At 36.9% G+C, this 20,326-nt stretch overlaps 1 protein-coding gene across 4 annotated transcripts in view; it reads right to left on the reverse strand.

The window, feature by feature from the left end:
- LOC124163643 (metabotropic glutamate receptor 2-like) overlaps positions 1-20,326 on the reverse strand; it is a 177,317-nt gene that overhangs the window by 81,948 nt on the left and 75,043 nt on the right. For 3 of the 4 annotated variants that reach the window (XM_046540697.1, XM_046540694.1, XM_046540698.1), the window contains exon 2: positions 2,712-2,807. The exons of the other annotated variant lie outside the window; for it this stretch is intronic. The gene's annotated coding sequence lies outside the window, so the exon portion shown is untranslated. The remainder of the gene's footprint in view (positions 1-2,711; positions 2,808-20,326) is intronic. 4 annotated transcript variants of the gene reach the window in all.

A 20,326-nucleotide genomic window follows, 5' to 3' on the forward strand; every position in this document is an offset into this window, starting at 1 on the left:
ATTGAACTCAACTCGTAAATGTATCTCATTATTTCCCTACTCAACGTTCGTCCGCGTGTCTCCTTTAGTCGTTCGTCTGAACCCTTTCCGACTCAACTCGATCACCTTCCCGGGTGTAATGAGACGGTTTCTGAAGTCGATAGAAATTAATGCAGAAACAATGATTTATTTGATTCGGATTTATCAAGTTCTCTCCAGAGCGGAAAGAGGGAGGATCCTCAAAATTACTAACATCTTATCACCCTCCTCTCACTGAATTTCCTACTTGAAGTACACTTCTCCTTTAATCTTATTACACTCTGGAAAAAGTCCTGAAGATGCCGAAACCGGTAACTTTTTATAATGTTTTAGGAGAAAAGGTAAGCTGGTGGACAAGATGGTGGCTTACAGAGTCAAAGGTCTTTGGTTGAAATCCCGGGCGAAGCTGTCGGATATCCCAAAATAAATTCTCGAAGTTTGAGATGGTCTAGGGTAAGGATCAGATCTCCCCTATCCGTAATAAGTGGCTGTCACGCACACACCTAAGGCTTAGTCCGGGGCGAGTTCTACTCCATAACAACCTTAGAATTGAGTCGCTAAGCGCGTTAAAAAGAACAAAGCGCTTCATTTGAAGAGGATAGCAAGCTTCCAAAATTTAACCCTGCCAACCAATGATTTTAGAGGGATAATTACTACACAAAGATTAAGTCAATGTGACTGAGGAAATAGTTGTTTAAATTTGCATGGAAGAACGAACATGTAAAAAGTGTTAGGTGAACTTCAAAATAGCTAGGATACGTGAAATGGGTTTTGAAACGCCAAGGATACAACGGAATTTTTGGTTCCGAGTCTTAAATTTCCTTAATTTAGTTCGACTGACCACAGTGTGACTAAATTAAATTCAAATTCGCTCAATATAATATTTTTAAAAAAGGATGTTACAGATAACTCTTTGGTGTATATTTATATGGCACCTCTATTCGTAAAAGAGTTTTTACATTTGATTAGTACAAGAAACGAAAAGACAACTCTCTGGCTTACTAGGCCCTAGCTCCGACGTAAAACACCACATTATATAGAAATCGATATATTCGGATTTCACAAGATGAAATTTCATGCTGAAAGAATGAAGCCTTAGCTTCGCATTCGAGAGTAGCGTTGTGCTTTGCGTAGTACTCGAGAATGACGCCTTAGCGTTGAAACCGTCGCACCAATAAAAAATTCTGTGGAAATTCACAATGGTTGTTTATCTTCATTCTCACATTATGTAAACCAAGCATTATGTTTGAAAATGAAAGGCTGAATTTGCTAATTAAAGGACTATGCCTCATAAAAATGCCATAAAAACAATATATTAATGTTAAAAAGGACGAAAGTTTAGCCTTATTTATCATTCGTACTCCTGCTGTCGTTTTTTCTTCCCATCCGGTCCTGAACGGACTCATAAATTTGCAATTTTTTTCTATATCTTCCGGCAACCTCGCATCAGTCACGATAACCATTTCTGAAGTCTCATCTCTTCCCTTTCCTCTCCACCTCCCTTATCGCATTCCCTTCTCATTCTTCGACCTTCACTTTGATCCCTCCGCTGCGTTTTTAGGTCACTCGATTCCGGCGAAGGGAAGCTACTACCGCCGCGCCGCCGGGGTTTGACAAGGGTTGCGCTCCTGTGGGAAAAATGGGCGATTACTCCGCCCTCTGTCTAAAGCCCTCTGAAAAGGGCGGTCGAAAGCATCTGCATGTCCAAGAGGCAAAATGTGAAGCTATACCATCCGCACCCAGACATTTTGCGTGACTAGTGGGTTGCATTGCACTCGAAATTTGTTGATCATCACTCATCATAAAACCATGATAAATAAAATTTTGAATGCTACATTCATGATTTTTTATATCCAAAAGGTTTCAGCGATTTATTTTCCAAAGGTTTTCTTCTCGAAATTTAGCCTGAAGTTTCGAAAAATCATAAACTTTAGGGCTTGGGCGGTAGTGGTTAACAAATTTCGATTAGGAAAATTTTTGGAACTCAGACTCTGATATAAGTTGACAACTTTGATCACTGTACAAATTTGATCATGAAAACAAAAGTCAATTTTAGGCCCCCCCATGTTCATATCACCCCGTACGCACGCACACTATTTCCGCTACAAGCTCCCAAGAGAGTCTGTTGTTAGGACACTAGCCGTTGACAAATAAAAAGGAAATGCTATAACGCAGTTTCGCCTAGAATTTATAAAAGCCCTTCATAACTCGAGGGAGAAACAAATTTCCACGCATATCATATCATTCATACCCTTCACTCATGGTGCAAATGACCACAGCTGTCGGTCGCCTCCTCCGAATAACATACCGTCGGTAGCCGCTGAACATTGGAATCCATTTTGGTAGGTTTCACTCTCATTACTTACGTGTGCAAGGGGAAAAACTAGCACAGAATACAAAGAAAATAAGTTCGATATGGAAGCTTGGAAAATCACAAGTGAGGCACGGGAGTTCCAAGAAAAAATAATTTCTGTAGAAACATAGGAAAGGTGCGCTTGAAAAGTTCCAAAGGAATTATCAATTCAATCGTCACACCTTATCAGCTTTAATTTAAAATTGGTTGGAAGTAATAGGAACAGGAAAGGACCATTCTCCTCGTAAGAGGAAAATTATCCTTACATTTTATCCAACTATGCAGAAATATTTCATGCAAACGCAAAGAGAAATTTTAGATCGAAATGAAAAAAACTCACCGCTCCAAGTCGAACGATTCTGTCAGTGGAAACAGCAGTCTAACAAGGCGGGATGGCGGTTCGCGAATCCAATAATTGTGCTGCCTAAACCTTAACCTGAGGGAAAACGAGAAACGAATAATTAACTTCACTTCAATATTACGAGTTATTTTTGAAAAATTATGAGCTAAAATTAACGGCTAATCTCTAGGGGGTTAAAATAATTTAATCGGAGGAACGCGGCGTGACGGGCCGCGGGCAAGGTAGTACTCAGCCACTTTACGTAAGACAATGAAATTTTTGAGCACATTTCGTTTATTATTAGATTTCGTAGTTTAGACTGGAACCTTAAAAAGTATACAATAATATAAATTTTCACGCATGAATTACAAAAGAATAAAAATTTTCTCAAACAAATTCAATTTGAAATAACTTCAATTGTCATAATTTTCTTTTCCTTTTTAAATGTCGCATTTTGGATACATTTTATCAGCTTTTGTAATACTTTTCAGGTAGCTGTAGTACGCGCAATTTCAAATTATTTGTTTTTTTACAATTGATACAATATTTTACACTTTGAACCGATCCTGTCTTTTTTGTCATTCGAGAATTTAATTTTGAATGTACTATTCCTAGAAGAGTGTAATTGATACACTAAAGGCTCAAAGGAGAGGTTTTTTTACCAGTATTATTGAAAATAGGATTTCAGGCATCAGGAAAATCTCGGACAAACCCTAAAATTCGAATGCCCGGTTTCTGAGAAGATTATCCAATAAATTCTAAACATTATCCTCTTTAAGCTATCATGACATTGAGAGGCGCTTTTGGGTAGAATAGAAGTTCATATTACTATATTGCCTCTATTTCTACATTTACCGCAGGACTGATCAGGTACATACCAAAATATGATTGATATCACTTGCTTATTTGTGTTTGTTAATCACTTGTGTGCACGTTTAGGCAATGAAGAATGTGTATAAACACAACGCCTGCTTAGAATAATCCTTTTCTCGTCCTATGTTGTACATTTAGGCTAATGCACTAAAGTTTTGAACATCGCTTAGTTAACTTTGCTTAGAGCACTTGGTTAAGTTCTTAATTCCACAGAAGAAAAATCGTTTTTCTTGACCGGTACACAAACTCGAATACCCCAATCTCACGCAGATATACCACCACTTTAAAACCAAGCAATATCGTTAATCTAAAGGGAGTAAGTTTTGATTTTCAGACTAAAAAGGTTGTTTATATTTTGCTATCAACCACGGACGAGCAAGCAGCACACCTTTAACGGAATCTCAAGTTTTCTTAAAATGAAAAAATCCCCAAAACAAAAAATTGTTTTTCTTCATGAGGAAAATTAATTTTTCATTTCTGAAATTTTTGCACTTAACGTCACTTGATGGTGAGGTGTAAGGGTGTCCCGATGTCCAGTATGAGTTTTTACCTATTACTAATATACGTTAATACCTAAATAATATATACATAATATAAAATTTTATGGTAATGAACTGTGAATGGTTCATTACCATAAAAAATTATATGAAACAGCTGCAGATAATTTACTGTGATTACAAAACTGGAAATAAATGAAAAAGCGACGGAATGAGGTGACAAAAAAGCGTGGGAAGTATCCTGGGACGATAACACGATCCCGCAATTTAATATCCACAGCAATACACGTTCTCCACTCAGAAACCACAGCTCCTTCCAATTCAAGTCTTATGGTCCTTAAAATACAAACCAAACCGGGGCAATTACGCAGTAAATGCCAGCGAAAAAGTGATTACATCCAGCATAAATGGACACGGAATGATAAATTTTCAAAAGTAAAGTAACTTTTCCCTTTGTTTCCCCGTATTAACGCACAAACGAAAAATTTGCGCTGCGTAACCAAGTACAAAAAAAGTAGTAAGGAAAACAAAATTACCCTGATAATCATTAGTGGTGCACAAAATTTGTTCTAAAACTTTTGTAATTGACTGCACGTGCACACTGTTTTAACATTTGGCGACCCTACCTAACGTGAAGCTAGCCGAAAAGCGGCGACGCTGAAAATCACTCTACCCATTATAATTCCAGGGTCGAAACTGCGAGAAGAGGGATGAAGATGGGGTATATTCACCTCCTATGCGACGAGGATAAAGGGTTTTCCCCCGTTACCCTTTTCGCCCTCACCGCTACCATTTTCCGTCACCGCAGGACATCCTTCCTGTAGTGATAGGCTTCGACCGATAACGCAAGCCACGGCTCCACCGCCGGGGAGGCGAGGAAGAACGTGAGCTGTGTCGCTGGCAGGTGAATGATTCCTGCCATTATGTCCTACATAACCCAAAAGGGTAGGGATAGAGCTCAGGGCTCTTTCCACGCCAGCATACCACTCACGGTAGAATATTTATTTTAAGTAATGAAATCTTAAATTCACTGACTCATTTTTAACCGTGTGGTATTCCATTTTTAGGATTCATAGTGGGATAAATTTTATTTATACCTCTTCTCTTTTTTATAATAAAGCGACCCGGTTTGCGACGAATAACCATCATAGTCAGGCATAATTACAATGCCAATTATAATTTACTCCTGATGTTGATGATGATTAGAGATACATGAAAATCGCACTTTCATTTTCATTTTATCGCACTTTCAATAACAGTTTACCGCATTTTGTAGCGTCTATTTTTTATTTTCATAATGAGGTAGATGACGATATAATGTAGTGAAGCACAGTTATATGACAAAATACAGAATATTTTAAATAATTATGTTGTAGAACAATAATAAATTAAGGAACAAGACATATAGTGGTGGAGGTGTAGCTTGCCCGCGCCCACTTGTAGTTCGCGGCCACGTAGAGTCCCAGCCAACTAGCAGCTGGCCGGTCGCTCACATGCTTTAAGCGGTGAGTGTCGGTGGAGCATTTAAACTGCGCTGGGCACAAAATGTACGAATTTTGCCGTCGAAAAGGCAAATTTGCGTAAAAATATCATAAAAGTCCAGTCATCGCATCTATGTCTCATTTATTTGCGCACATCGCATCTATATCGCATTTGCGATTTTCACGCATCTCTACTGATGATAATTCGTCGAAACCCGGGTCGCTTTATTTTTAACAAATACTTGTGGTATCAGCAAAGTTATCCGAACAAGAAACCTTTTAATGAAATCTAATTTTTTATGAATATCGCATTATAGTTTAAAATATCAAGGTACAAATAATGCATTACGATAAATCAAAAATAAAAAAAATCAACATCACAGCACAGATAAAACATCAACAAATTAATTAAAATCCCCTAATTAAACACTGGAAACCTGTCACCATTTTCAAACAAAAATACTACGAGACCGTCCGAGCCACAGGAGGCTCATCAGAAAACTAGAGACCCACACCTCCAGTCACTCTCCAATACTCCTCAATGTAAGATTATCAGACGTCTGACAAAAACCGATAACGCATAATAAAAGCTATCGATATTGAAAAAGCGAAAATTCAGGAAAAATATTATTTGCCTTAAAAATATAAACCCGGACATTGCCTACGATATAAATGTTGCCTGTTGTTAGAAGGAATATATAAAATTAATTTTAGCGTGCACAGTTCAAATACTCTTAATTGGAACTAATATCTTTGAGGCAAATACTATTTTTCTGATTTTCCTTTCACTTCAATGTCGATAGCTTTTATAAGAGTTGTGTTTCTACTAAGTGTTTTACAAATTCCTCCCAGGCACAAGAAAAAACGTTTCGATTTCCTATATTAGTCGTCTTAACCTTATCTTATCTTAACTTAGACCTTACCCTTATAAATGTTATGCAAAAAGAAATGACATTTTCAAACAGTAATATATTTCAAAACCGGAAATTAAATATGATGAAATGTCTGCATTTTAAATACACAGATAATATTTCACAAAAGGTAGTCACTTAGATACGATTAATATTATTTGTCCATGAGAATGATTTTGCCTTTCGCAAGTCGAAGATAAATGTATTATTTTGCAATTCTGTTTCTTTGAAATTCTGATATAAAGTATAAAGAAATGCCAGTGAACATCTAGTATTAAGGGCAGGGATTTCTTATCGGAAGAACGAAATGTAAAAATAAGACCTCAAAAACAAAGAAATTTATAGGATAATAGCTAGGTATTTACATTTTCAATATCAAAATGCTTGAAAAAATATTGAAATCGGGTAAAGCGACACAAATACCATAAATTACAGCTTAAAGAAGAGGAATCATGAAGGCTAGAATTAGTTTGAAAAAAATACAAGGCTTACTGATGCAAAAATGAGGTAGAAAGTAACCTTTCAAGGCAAAAGATTGAGGTGAGGACTAAGAACTTAGTCATATAAAAAGTGTGTATTCGAATATTTTGTTATAATGAGGTATAATTTTAGGAATGTTTCTTACTAGAACGACATCGGCGAAACTTCTCTGGGGAGAACAGGATAGTTGCGAAATGAAAAGTGTAGCAAATTATTTATTATTGCTATGGTATGCTAAACAAAATAATTATGAATAGATATCATAGAGGGAACTAATGTGACTACAAAGCTATTCATTTGGCCAAGATATGAAAGAGGTATGAGAATAAACTTAAGTATTATTTATATTTCAGTTCAGTAACTCGGGAAGCACTCACTGATGTCTCTATTTTATGAGATACGATTAAAAACACGGGACCCGATTCAAATTTCGAACTTGGCCATTTCAAAACAGTTTTTGACTAAAGTCGTCGATATTAAAAAGGCTTAAAACAGTCACAAACTTCAATTCCATTGACAATTCTTGGTAAATCATAACATTTCACCGTAAAGGTCCGTCTGATTGAAGGCATCTCACTCTATTAACACTGAAGAGGCCAACTGCAGCCAGCGAAAATCCTAACGGTAGTGTTTCCCGACTGCAGAATAGTGTGAGTAACTGTAAAATATATTGCATATTGACACAAAGTAGATAATCACGGCTGAAATATTAAAAGATGAGAAAAAAATGGTAAAAGTTACTCTTGACGTGGTGTTAAATCCACAAATGAAGTGTTGAAGTGAAATTATGACAGCGATAAAAGGATTATCGACCATTATATCGCGGTAGCAATGATCGTAAAGGCTCAAAGGTCATTGAGAAATAGCGGTAGATAGCTCCTTCGATAATGTCATCAAAAGACGGGAAAAAATAATGGGGAGATCAGTGAAGAGATGCTTAATTTTTGCATGCAATAATAAGCTGAACTACTAACGCTTTGTAGAAAATTTATTTAAAAAATTCATGGAATATGATCGCTTTTCACGTTGACGCTGATAATAATGAAAAATACCGTATTAATTAAACCTTCCTCGGTCAAATTAGATATACGATTCTCAGAGGAATTTATTGGACCAATTAGCGAATACTCTCATCGATAATACCTCTACCTACTATAAGTGTATTATAAAATATTTCTTTGAATATTATGTTTTTAACGATGAGAGCTGCTAGAAATTAGGAGGCTACGCGCTAGGCATAGATTGTTTGAGCAATGAATAGGTATCTTTCAGAGCAAAATGAAGAACATAATGTTACAAACCCCATTTACATCATTAGCCCCAATATTATTCCAATTACCAAAGAAAAGTTAAATAAATACATATTTTACCATACGGATAGGTATAGGAATTCGTTTTTTTCCAGAACAAAAAAGAGCTTTAATAAATGCCTGGCGGAACTTCGTTCATGTATTTCCTTTTTATGTGTAAACGGCTGGTGTCCTAACACCCCTGGTGTAAGCAGATGTTAATGTTAGTTTTCTCACAGAACACTGCATTAACCATGGACTAAATGGACTATTTGCAGCTCAATTTTATGAAATATCCTACAAGAAAGCCAATGTAAGCAATTAAAAAAATAATTCCTCAAAATTTTGCAGGAAGCTCTAATTTCATCAACAATTAAATGAGGAAATAACAGCATGAAGGCTTGGCAAACGAAAAATTGGTTTATCTGAAGTCACACTTGACGAAAATTGGATTACAAAAAAGACCTGAGAGGAATCTTTTGATGGGAGATCTCTCAGCTGCCTCACGGGTGGATACGAAAATACCTCTCGAAAAGGTCAGTTGAGGGTTTTCCATATGCTTCAGAACGCCTTTCACTAAAATTCAGAGGGTTTTAAGGTAACATGGGGGAGACAGATGTCATGAAAGAGATAGACAAAAAAGTCCTTGGTAATTTTATACAATCGGGCAAAAAATTAATGGGCGACATTATGAAAAATTGGGAGCAATGCGAGAGAAATTTAAATGAAGGGAATCTATGCCGCAAAAAAAATCGCAAAAAATGTATAAAAAAAACAGTAAAAATAATGAGGAATAAAAAATCACGCATTTGAAGCATTGCTTACATCAGAAATGCTGTAAATAATTGTTCAGTGGGGAGATATTGCAAAGGAGGATAACATAGAGGAATGTGCTTTAAAAGAAAATATCAGAGAATTTATTTCTAGGAATATTCCCTTTGCGAGATTCATAATATGGTATTTTTCGCAGAATATTTTAAATTATAATTTATTCAAAAGAGTAATTCTATAAGGAAATGCAGAGGAATTGGGTTTTAAATTTCGGTTTCAAAAATAACAGGTTTGATTACAGAGAGAGAGACATTCAAATTTTTAATCGAGATCCCGAAGATAAGGAAAAGGGTGCGTTTAAAGTTTTTCTGTCACTTTGTCATCGAAAAAAAATGCTTAAAACTATACTCATTCATTATGCGGCATTCTGAGATACATAAAATAAGCTGTGCTGCCTATTGCAGAAATTTTTAAATGCATATTTAGATATTAAAATTAACACTTTAGTTCTTATTTTATGTTAAAGGAGGCGTCAAATGAATTCAGATAATGTATTTTGACTTCATGTGTAGCATTATTCAATAAAATAAATAATTAATAGAGTGAGGTGCATATGTTATATAAAGAATTACCATGGCTCTTAAGGTTTGGCTGACTTCGAATTAGTTGTCTAGACTTCACGTATTGTGTGCCCGCGGAGCACCCTTTTTCTACTAGAATAAAATTGCAACCGGAGACCCTAGATAAAAAATGGCAGATTTTAAAATATCACTTCCAAAACAATTAAATTGAGCATGATAAGAAGGGTGGCTAGTGGTATTTCCACGAAAATTATCTTTACTTATTTTCAATTGACGAATGCTGTGGTCGTTTTGGCGCCCCCGACGGAATTACCAGAATTACGCCGAAACAGAGTTTCTCTCCATTTTATTTGCAATAAATTATTTAAAGGTTATTCATAACAACATCCATTACCATCTCAATCTATCAAATCGCTGCGGAAAGCACTTCTGAAAAATATTACTTTGATTCTTCCAATTTAATTATGGTTCTTAAATTTTTCAGTAATGAAGATGGACTATCGATTTCGAGATAGAGAAAAAAATTTATCATACATGATTTTATTTGTTACTACTCTGCAAGTTGGTTACTCCGGCCTCGGTAGTAACATCAACACGGATATAACGTAATTCCTTCCTAAGTCCGGCCAAACTTTAAATGTAAGCATTAATAAAACCTCGGGTTTATCGTCAATAGATTCCAAAAATCCATATATAACGACAAAAAAATTCGGCTCCAAGCAACAAAGTAACCTTCGTAAAAGTGGTTGAAATGTGCGATGTACGCGACATAGTGCAGCGCAGACACATTCATCAGTCTCGCACAAGTCTATTTATGGATACGGCCTTCCCCCCGTATTTTTATGAATTTTTATTAACATACAGTATTTTGTCTTTACTTAAACATTATATTGTATTCGTTGCATAAAACACTCCATTTTGATGAATTTTTAACACAAAATGTAAATAGCACTACACTATTACTCATGACTTTAGCTGAATTTACATCAGTAATCTCATCGTAGTATGTATTTCATGAAAGATCGTCACTTTTTATTTCTCCTGAGTTATTGACTAATTAGTTAAATAACCCTTTTAAAGTGTCACTCTGATATAGAGTCAATAATTTTGGGGTCCCTTAAAATGACATTATAACTTAGTTACATTGTATTAAATTCTCTATCAATATATATTTGAGCGCAACTTTTTACAGGGTAGAGCAGCTCTTCTACACATAAGTATTTCCTGTGGTAGGTTTTTCCAAGGTAGTTTCAATGTATAACGATATCTAAATTCACAATTCAAGGTCAGAGTAAAGAGACCTATTACAGCCATTTTAGCCCACACACGCTATCGCTCAGAGGTGAACATAAAGAATTCAGAACATTAGAGGATGGAAAAGGTAAAACAAGACGAAATGAAACAGGTGCAGCGGGGATGAGAAGCGAAAGATTCTAGCCCCAAACAACACACTCAACTGAACAAAGAATTACTCTCTCCGAATAATGCTGACCTTTATGTGGTCGTTACAACAAATAATGCATCGCTTTACGGGGGAACTGCACGTGGGTCTATAGCCTGTGACTGAGAACCATCCAAAAATTGCCCATATTACCAAAGTGGGGTTGTTTACTGGATATCCCGAGCCGTCAGGTGATGGCTATCCATTTTTCAGTCCACGAAGCAGAGCCGGGGGAGGTTGTATATGGCACAAAATAATCCGAAAAGGTCAATTTAAACACGTGATGGCCGCCTTGCAAGGTTAGAGCAGGATCAATAACTGCGGGAAAGAGAAAACCTGTGGTTCCTACAGCTAAAACAAACAATGAAACACGGATATCACTATGCAGTAATTGTAGTCAACTGAGGCACGGTATTGTTCAAGAAAATAGACTCGTACCGGACACGGGCGAACCATTACAGAGCCACCAGAAAGTTCGCACTACATCACGGAGGAAAACTGATTCGCGAATCCGGGTGATCGGAATTCGTTTTCCGGTCAAGGCACATGACTTTGCGGAGGAAAATTTTGAATTTGCGATACGTGAGACTATAATACTTAAATAACAATAGTTGTGCATGCAAAAGTTTTGGGAATCATTTTCAGTTAAAAGAGAAGTAGTATATACGTATTTTATAATTGTGAAAGTAGGTAAAATAATAAGAGAAGAAATACCGTATCAGTGCACTGTTTTCTAGCAATATGCACTTCAGTTTGATCTATTTGTGTGAATGAATTAAATAATGAATGCTTGGTGTTTTGTTATTTTTATTGGTCATCATCTTTCTCATCGCACGATTCCTCTTTCAGTCACATACCTCATACCCACACACTTACAATGAGTTTTTATTTGAATACCAAAATATTCACTAGAAATAATTCAAATGGTAATACAACCTTTGCCGGGTCAGCTAGCTATCATATAATAATTCGCCCACAAGTCAAGTGATGAACATGTGGCCTCTTAGCAACATGATTTCTGGTGATTTTTCCGGGTATTCTTCCGCATTTATCCATTTGGTAGGACAATATTTCGCCAACGTTCCAGTTGGCTTCCTCAGTACCACTGAAGTGTCGATGCAGAAAGTTGTTCATCTTATAACAGCAACATCTCTGTTTATCAGTTGTGATACTTGAGATGATGCTATCTAGGAGTGGTATCTTATGTGAATTGTCGAGCACTTGAATTGTCTGGAGCACAAATTTTTGTGGAAGTAGTCAATAGAGAAATTTTTTCGATAAAAAAATCCGTACGCATCCTTTTCCCCCGCCTATTTTTGTTTCATCTCCTTCGACTATACACATGCAATGAATTAGAACTTCTACGTAGGTTCCGGCTCAATAATTCAATTAAGGATCATTCGTTCGAATCTTACAATTTATGATGGATGCTACCACGTGGAAAGTACGCCCAATTAAGTACGCACGAGATTTTTGTGTTTCCTAAAATGAACCAATGAGCCTCATAAATCGAAAATAAGTCTCAAAATCGGGGAGTGAATGATAGTGAATTCTTGTACAGGGAACAGCGGGTATTCAGAAAAGGTGACTCGGCCTTTGAGCCGAAACACGCCGTAAGCTTAAAAATAATTGTGGAAGAATGCAATTATACTTTATTTTAATGCGTCAAAAATTCACTATACAACGCCGAAATTGGTTGTATTTATACAGAGTGGGAAGATTTCTCCCATATGAAGGAAGTGAACATGAATAGTAAGTGTTTTCTTTTTAACCTCGATTGATTAAAACGTTTCTTAATGAAACCATCATGGATTCAAGTTACTGCCTATGTATTCACGTGCGTAATTACTGGACGGGCTTATGTAAATGATAATAATGAAGGTAATTAACCATAAGACTCCCTCCCTCAAAAAATACCAGGTGATGATTAAATATATTTCAATGACTTTCTCTCGCCAACTCACACTAACACTGTCTTCTCCTAGTCGGCTAGCACAGTTTTCAGTTTCACGGCGGGTATCTCATGCAACCCTTACATACACCAAAGTAACAATATTTGCATACATGCAGGATATCAACCAAGTGATACCACCACATTATCTTAGGCCATGACGTATAAACTCAGAGAAATTATTTTGTCACGATTATTTTTGTCCTGGTATTTAATGGAATTAAGGAAATTAAAGTAGCCTATTTAGATGAATATTGTTATAATACGAAAAAAGCTATCCCTCTGTTTTTAAAGCTAGACATTCTCTTAGCTGTCATGGCTCTATTGAAATCAAGAATGTGGTTGATAGCTAATTTCAACCGTCAAAAATAAATATTTAAAAAAATTAGATGACACTCTGGAATACTCCTTATTTTTTTATCGATTCTGATAAAATTAGCATACTTGGAGGAAGTGAGTGACAGCCACGCCTGTTTGCATCGTGACATTTCCGTCGACCTGATCTTCACGCTACCCGTGGCCAGAGATTAACGTCATATTGGACGGATAGAAACCTGTAAATAAAATACTCACCACAATACTTATTAACTTATATAATATTTCAGCTAAAGACTGAGAAATTCGCTATCGCCGATGTTTGAGCAGCCGGATGGGAAGACAACACACAGTGAATTTTTCGTCCGTTGAGTTTTCAAGAAAATATTTCATCCATGTGGCTCTTTTCCCACATTTTAATTTTCAGGGCTTATTCACGCTGTAAACGGCCTTTCATGCGGCCATCCGTCGGGTTTTGAGGCTTCTTTTGTGCGGAACTCAATTTTATAGCCTCGCTAGGATCTAGTATAATATAATTAGCACTCACCAAACTTAACGGAGTTTTGCGGGAGAAGAATTTGGGGCAGCCAAATACATCAAATAAACTTCTAGCCAGAAGCATGTGTCATACAAAATTACTTTTTAGCGATTCCGTCTCATACATGCTCGATCGGAGGTCTCACCAAAGGCATATTCGAGGTTTAGTTTAATAATGCTTTTTAAAGCAAGCTGGTGATAATTCACCTCCTGCTGAACATCCATAACGTGGTATTTAGGGTGTATAGGCGTAGAGCTGCAAAACGACACTTTTCCCTCTCAACAGGTCATATCTTGTATTTTTTCTTGTGACTATTTGCGCCAGTTAAACTTACATTATGAGCTTGAAATTTTTAGATTATGTAAAGGAGATATTTTTCCAACATCAGCCTATTACCACGAATATTATTATGAATAAATGTTTCCTTGAGAGCACTATTTGTAAAAAATTTCAAATTACTGACGCATGCAAATGTTGACAGGGGTCAATTGTATTACTCACTCAGTGATGTAGTCCAAAGGTTGCTTTGGATAGGTGAGGGAAGAGCTCGTCCCGAGGCAGCTATACTATGGAAAGTAGATAAAATTAACTCAGTCAAGGTTGTGACGGACCAGTTCTTTTCCCTGGGTCACCTAGCACTTCGAGGTCTATGCTTGGGATGCCCAAAGGAGTAACCAGGTTTTTAACCCGGACCTTTCAGCTGCCAAGCGTCTTACCGACTAGAGTACCATACTCCTGTCTACATTATGCACTCTGAAAATGTCAAGAGATAGATATTGCCTTTGACGGCATTTAATTCGTCACGAAAAAAGACCGTCAAGTAGGAGTGACGCGCCCTCTAACGTGGGTGCTATAGCGACCAGGGGGTCATCAGCTATGCTCTCCCAATAAGCCCTACCCTCGACGTGTTTCGAATTTTCGCCCTCACTGTAGAATGCCATTAATCTTTAACGAAGGACGCTTTCCTTGTCCGCAAAGTAGAGGAGTATGTCCTTTTCCTGGGTCAACCGCAGATGACGGACTATCCTGACGGCCTGTCAGCCGAACTCTTCTAGGAAATATCGACTACCATGAGAAGCGCTGTCGTTCCAGGCTGGAGTTTTGGCGTGGGAATCAGAATCAATTCTTCGTTACGATAGACGCAGGTATGTGAAGAATAGGGCAAGTTAAATAATTATTATACCTTAAAAGTTGGCTATTTTCCAGGTGGTAACAGTTAATATGTAATGAAGGCGGAATAAATGAAAAATCAAAACCAAAATGAAACTAGGTCAGTGCAATCTAAAATTTAAAATAAGCGATGAAATTAGTTTTCCACGATAAAGTTTATGCACCTCTTCTTCAAAATCTTTATGTTTCTAGGATAGGGCTGAAACAGTACTAGATTATAATCATTAATCGTCCCGTTGAGATATGAGAACTTTATTACGTTGTTCCTTCGTGGCCAGCATTTCATCTTGTTTTGGTGGTCTTTTCTACCTATATTGCTGGGGTTTGCTATCTTATTCCGTAGTTCCTCCATGCATTTCCTTCCGTAAGTTTGTGGAGAAGTGCGCAAACCCTATTTATTTTCCTCCTCTGTCCTAGTGCGTCTCATCCCAGTATTTGCAGAATTTCGGTGACACTTTCAGTGACACTTTATGCTTCCCCATTACATAACTTGTTGCCTCTCTTCGTACCTTCTCAATGGATTTTTTTAAATCGCTTTTCAAAAGGGTCCCGCACTAGTGACTCAAAAAACACGCAAGTCCACGAGTATTTTTAAAATTAATTGAATAAAAAAATCAGCAATGTCATCCCAATCCGAGGATATCATAAAAACGTTGAGAAAATAAAGAATATAGGAAAAAAGAAGCCCGAGAGGACTCTGATTTACGGAAGAAATAGAAAGGAATATGACGAAGAATAGGATGGCAAGAACGAAGAAAGAAGTGAACAACAAGAAGAAAGGAAGATGCGATCGCCATGACTTCATAGGACATCAATTTGCATTACTTTAAGTGTTAACCACGTGTATAAAATATTCGCACGGAAAAAATACGCTCGCCGAAATTTACCTTTATGAAATATCTTGTAGTGCGTTTTTGAAAGAATGGGAAATTGTTTATGCAAGCATTTTGAAATGCGCATATAATTAATAAGAACCGTCCTAGGCTCACATGAGCGATAAAATAAGATACTCCAGAAAAATGCCGCATAAAATAATCATGAAACGTGAACTACTCCATTTTTGGCCAGTAATCATGAGAGGCATACGAAAGGAGAATAAATGACATGGGAAATCAGAAAAAACAAAAGCATGTTCGTTACCGAGGGTATAAAATTAGATTCACAAAGTATTCCACGCTCACATGAGAAATTTGCATGAAATGAAAATTAAGGATCTATGGTTTTCTGTAGATATAACCGAAAAAAGGCCTGGAATAGGTATTCAATTGCTAACAAAGGATCTTCAATTGTTCAAAATATCCTCTGAAGTATCGGCAGCGAACTATTACCGATGGGAAAATACCTATTCTGTACAAAAAAGTCCATTGAAACTTCATCTCATCTTAAACTGTTACCCTATCACGCTCAAACTAACAACTGAACTCAATGTCTTGTTTCTACCGAGGTAAAATCCCAAATAAAATTTTCCAGAATTTTTAAAATTCATCATGGTACTTTCAACAAGTAAAAAATATCAAAAGTTACTTTTTAAGGGGCCCTAAAACATTTATTCTTGTATTTTTTAAGATCCATGTTTTTTATAAAGCAAGAATTCCTCATAAGGAACATAAATAAACGTGCTTAATTACCAATTAGAGAGCGCAGTGGCTTTCTGTGCAGAGCGAAGGTCAGCTGCTTGAAGGACCACGGGTCCAAATCTCGTGTGAAGTACAATTCAAATTTTACGCATTCCTGCTTTAAATGCGTGAAATTCAACACGCCTACTGAACCACTCCGCGAGAAGCCTCCATCAAAATATGTGAGTAAAAAATTGAATTTGGTGGTTTCCGGAATGGAGAGAAAACTTTGTGGAATTCGCTGAACATTTTGAATGAATAAGTTAAACTTTGTTTTTCCACAGAATTTCCACAGATCCTGGTCAGAAAATAACCACCGAAAACGTGGTCGTTTGAAAAACATTTTTGTGGTAAACAAAGTTTAATTTTATTCATTAAAAAATATTGAAGTCGTTTCATTGTTGATTTTGAAAATGCTTTCATCTCCGCCTACCAATCCATAATTTCATTATTCGTCATCCACTGTTTGATTGCCGAGCACCTATTTTTAAGGCCTATAAATTAACCCGTACATGTCTAAATACAGTAACGATCTCTGTGGACGGCAACAGATATTTTTTCGAATGCACAAACGAAAAATTAGAGCGGGGTTCTATTTTATGTTCGTTCATTTCTACAATTTGGCTTACGGTAGCGGAGCATTTTTCAAATACACGAATCAAATTAGAACAGGGTTCTATTTTCTGCCCATGAATTCGTACCGTTTGGAGAAGGTGTCAACATGGCACTGTAAAAAGCACGAATATTTATGTTTCTTCTGAGGAATGCCTGCTTCAAAAAAACATGGCACTTAAAAAATATATGAAAAATGCAAGGCGTTTTTGGCGTTTCTTCCTCGCGTTCATACGTTTACATATCAATTCGTAACGTCAATTTACCCAGTAGCCAGGCCTTTAGATTGCTGGAGGAATTAAATTTGAATGGGGAGGAAAGGAAACACTAATGTATGAAAATTTTAAAATAAATAAATATTTATTATATAGGACTTCTTGGTCGTTTAGAAAATAAATAGCTGTACCACCAAATAATTAATTTACATTAACATCGATTAAATAAAACACAATAAAAGTTGTAACGAAGAAATCCTGAATTATATGTAAGCATAGAAAAAATGGATAATAAAGAAATAAGTAGAGTGAATGAGAATACAACGATACGGAGAATAAAACAATCAATTTCTATTTTCATTGTTGCATGTTAGAAATCATTACATTTAAAAAAATTTCTTTGAGGGTCGTTAGAGCGCCTTCGCAAAAGAAACGAGGATTGGATTAAACTTTGGTCTCATATTCTTTTAAAGACGAACTTTTAATGATGCTAAGAAAAAGGGATTCCCATGTGCCGATAATGAGATATTAGACGGTAACAATAGGATAATTTAACATGGGCTCTTATGAAGAAATACAGTTTCTTCGAGCTATCGAAGCTATTTGTAACAAGACGTTGTTGAGATGGCAGTCATTTAAAGCAAAATGTTGTGAAGAATATAAATAGGCCCGGGAAAGTATAAGTTCATGATGAAATAAGGAGGATATTTGTGCAAAACTGCCTGAAACTGCCAAGGTGGCTGTGAATCTTTGGTACCAGCATCGCAAAACGAAAACCACCACATCGACATCGCCTAAATTACGCAAATACATATATATTTCACCGGATTTTGTACACGTTTTACATATCTTGTTTATAAATGAATATATTTACATAGGATTTGCCACTTAGATTGTGAATATTTTTAGTGAAGGTGTACTGTCAACAGTTCATCGTGCATAGGTTCGCAGCAGTGTTGAAACTAGTCAAGTTGACTACTGTAAAGACCTTTAAAAAAATCTATTTGACGGTTGTATGGTGCTGATATGCAAAACTGTACCCACATTTCATTCCTTATTATGTTTCCTTTTGTTTAAAAATTTTTGGAGACTCTTTTGCGTAAATAATAGATAGCTTGAGTGCGTCACTTGACTTCAGCCGATGCCGCTCTAACTATTAAGGAAATACATGTTTTCAAATCATCCGGCAGTGAATTCCATCTGCGGGAAATAGAAACAAGGGAGAAAGCGAGGAGGAAGAAGAAGCGAGAGACTCTTCGTGGCATCTGTGGGTAAGTCACGCATGCCAATAAGTCCCTAAGGGAGGTGGAGTCATTAAAGGGAAGGGGACGTGGGGAACACGGCAAAAAAGTGTCGGGGGAGGGGGGTGGGAGGGAGGAAGGGGGCGTGGTAGGGGTGGGGGTGAAGGGAGGAAGGGAATGTTGCGTCAGAAGGGTCGCAGGTCGAAGGGAATTCAAGGGAAGAGGCCGAGGAAAGGAGTTGGGGCGATTTCAGCACCATCTCTCGTAAAAGGGGGTAAATTTATCAGTTTGACACGTCAAGGTCCGATTAGAAACGGTACATTAACACGTAGGGGAAGGCGGGGCCATCTCTTTAAAAGAAGCACAATTTCGGATTTTGAATATTTTCAAGATCAGTTTGCAAGAAAAATAACACATAAGGGCACTTCCAACTGGCGTCGTCAGACCGTGATGACGCCAAATGGAAGGCAGACGTTACTGCTATCCCCCTAAATGAATCAACCCGACCAAAATTCAAAGAAAATAACGTCATAGAAAGGCAGATTGTGCCTGAGGACAGAAGGGCGGCTCTAACTCTAGCCTTCGGCGGGTTCTCCTCCCTATAAATAATTACCGGAGGAAATCGAAATATCGGTTTCGGAGATATTTTTCCTACAAGCTTCGACTTAAGACTTTTCGCCTGATGCTAAAGAAACTTAGAGAAAGTTTTTATTACATTACGGTAAACATAATTACATGGCTAAGATAAGAGAGCCGATAGTTTTGATGTTATTTTTTCCGCGCAAAATAAGGGACCGTGATGCTTGGGATAGTTAATCTCTAGGATAGCTTGCCTCAAATTCGGTAAAATATGCTCCGAAAATGCAATTAATAACTTATTATATTTTTAAATACGATTTATCCACATAAATTTTTTCTGCATGACATATAACTATTGAAATGAAAGACAGTCACACTTTTTTACAATTATTTTAATGCGCACGACGTGTTTCGGCTCGCAGATCCATCATATAGTTCAAGACACGGTTTGTGCCAGATGATTGCTATGTTAGCCGAAACGCGTCGTGCTCATTAAAATATTTGTGAAAAAATAAAACCACCTTTCATTTAAATAAGTCGAACTACTTCTACATCGCGCCTTGGAATCATTTTACAACTCACGAATCACTAAGTACAATAACTTTTCGTTTTTATTTTACCAACTGGTAACTTTATTTGCATGGTAGCATGCTCGTGACCTACCCTAGTTTCTGATCTGCACGCGTGTCGTTTTCCAGCGTTCTTGACACGTGTCCGTTTCTGATTAAGGCTTAGAATGATTACCGCATGCCTGGTGTTGAAACACCCCGTGCCACACATCCTAGTGGTCTTGCACGGCACCTCGTAGGTGTAGATGTATTGGCTTTAGGATTTCCTGTTTTATTCCTTTTAGGATTTCCTGTTTAGGATATGATTTGAATAAGGTAACATTTGAGTCATTTAACGATAAAATATCTTTAAATCTTCCTCGGATCCCCTCTCATACTCTTCAGAGGCAGCATTTTTTTAGACGTCGAACAAATTTTGTGAGACGAGAATACGTATAGAAACATCTTTGCCTGGGTATGCTGTATACTACTGTTTCCCCGCGGTT

This window comes from Ischnura elegans, chromosome 8, assembly GCF_921293095.1.
Source record: "Ischnura elegans chromosome 8, ioIscEleg1.1, whole genome shotgun sequence".
Lineage (NCBI taxonomy): Eukaryota > Metazoa > Arthropoda > Insecta > Odonata > Coenagrionidae > Ischnura > Ischnura elegans.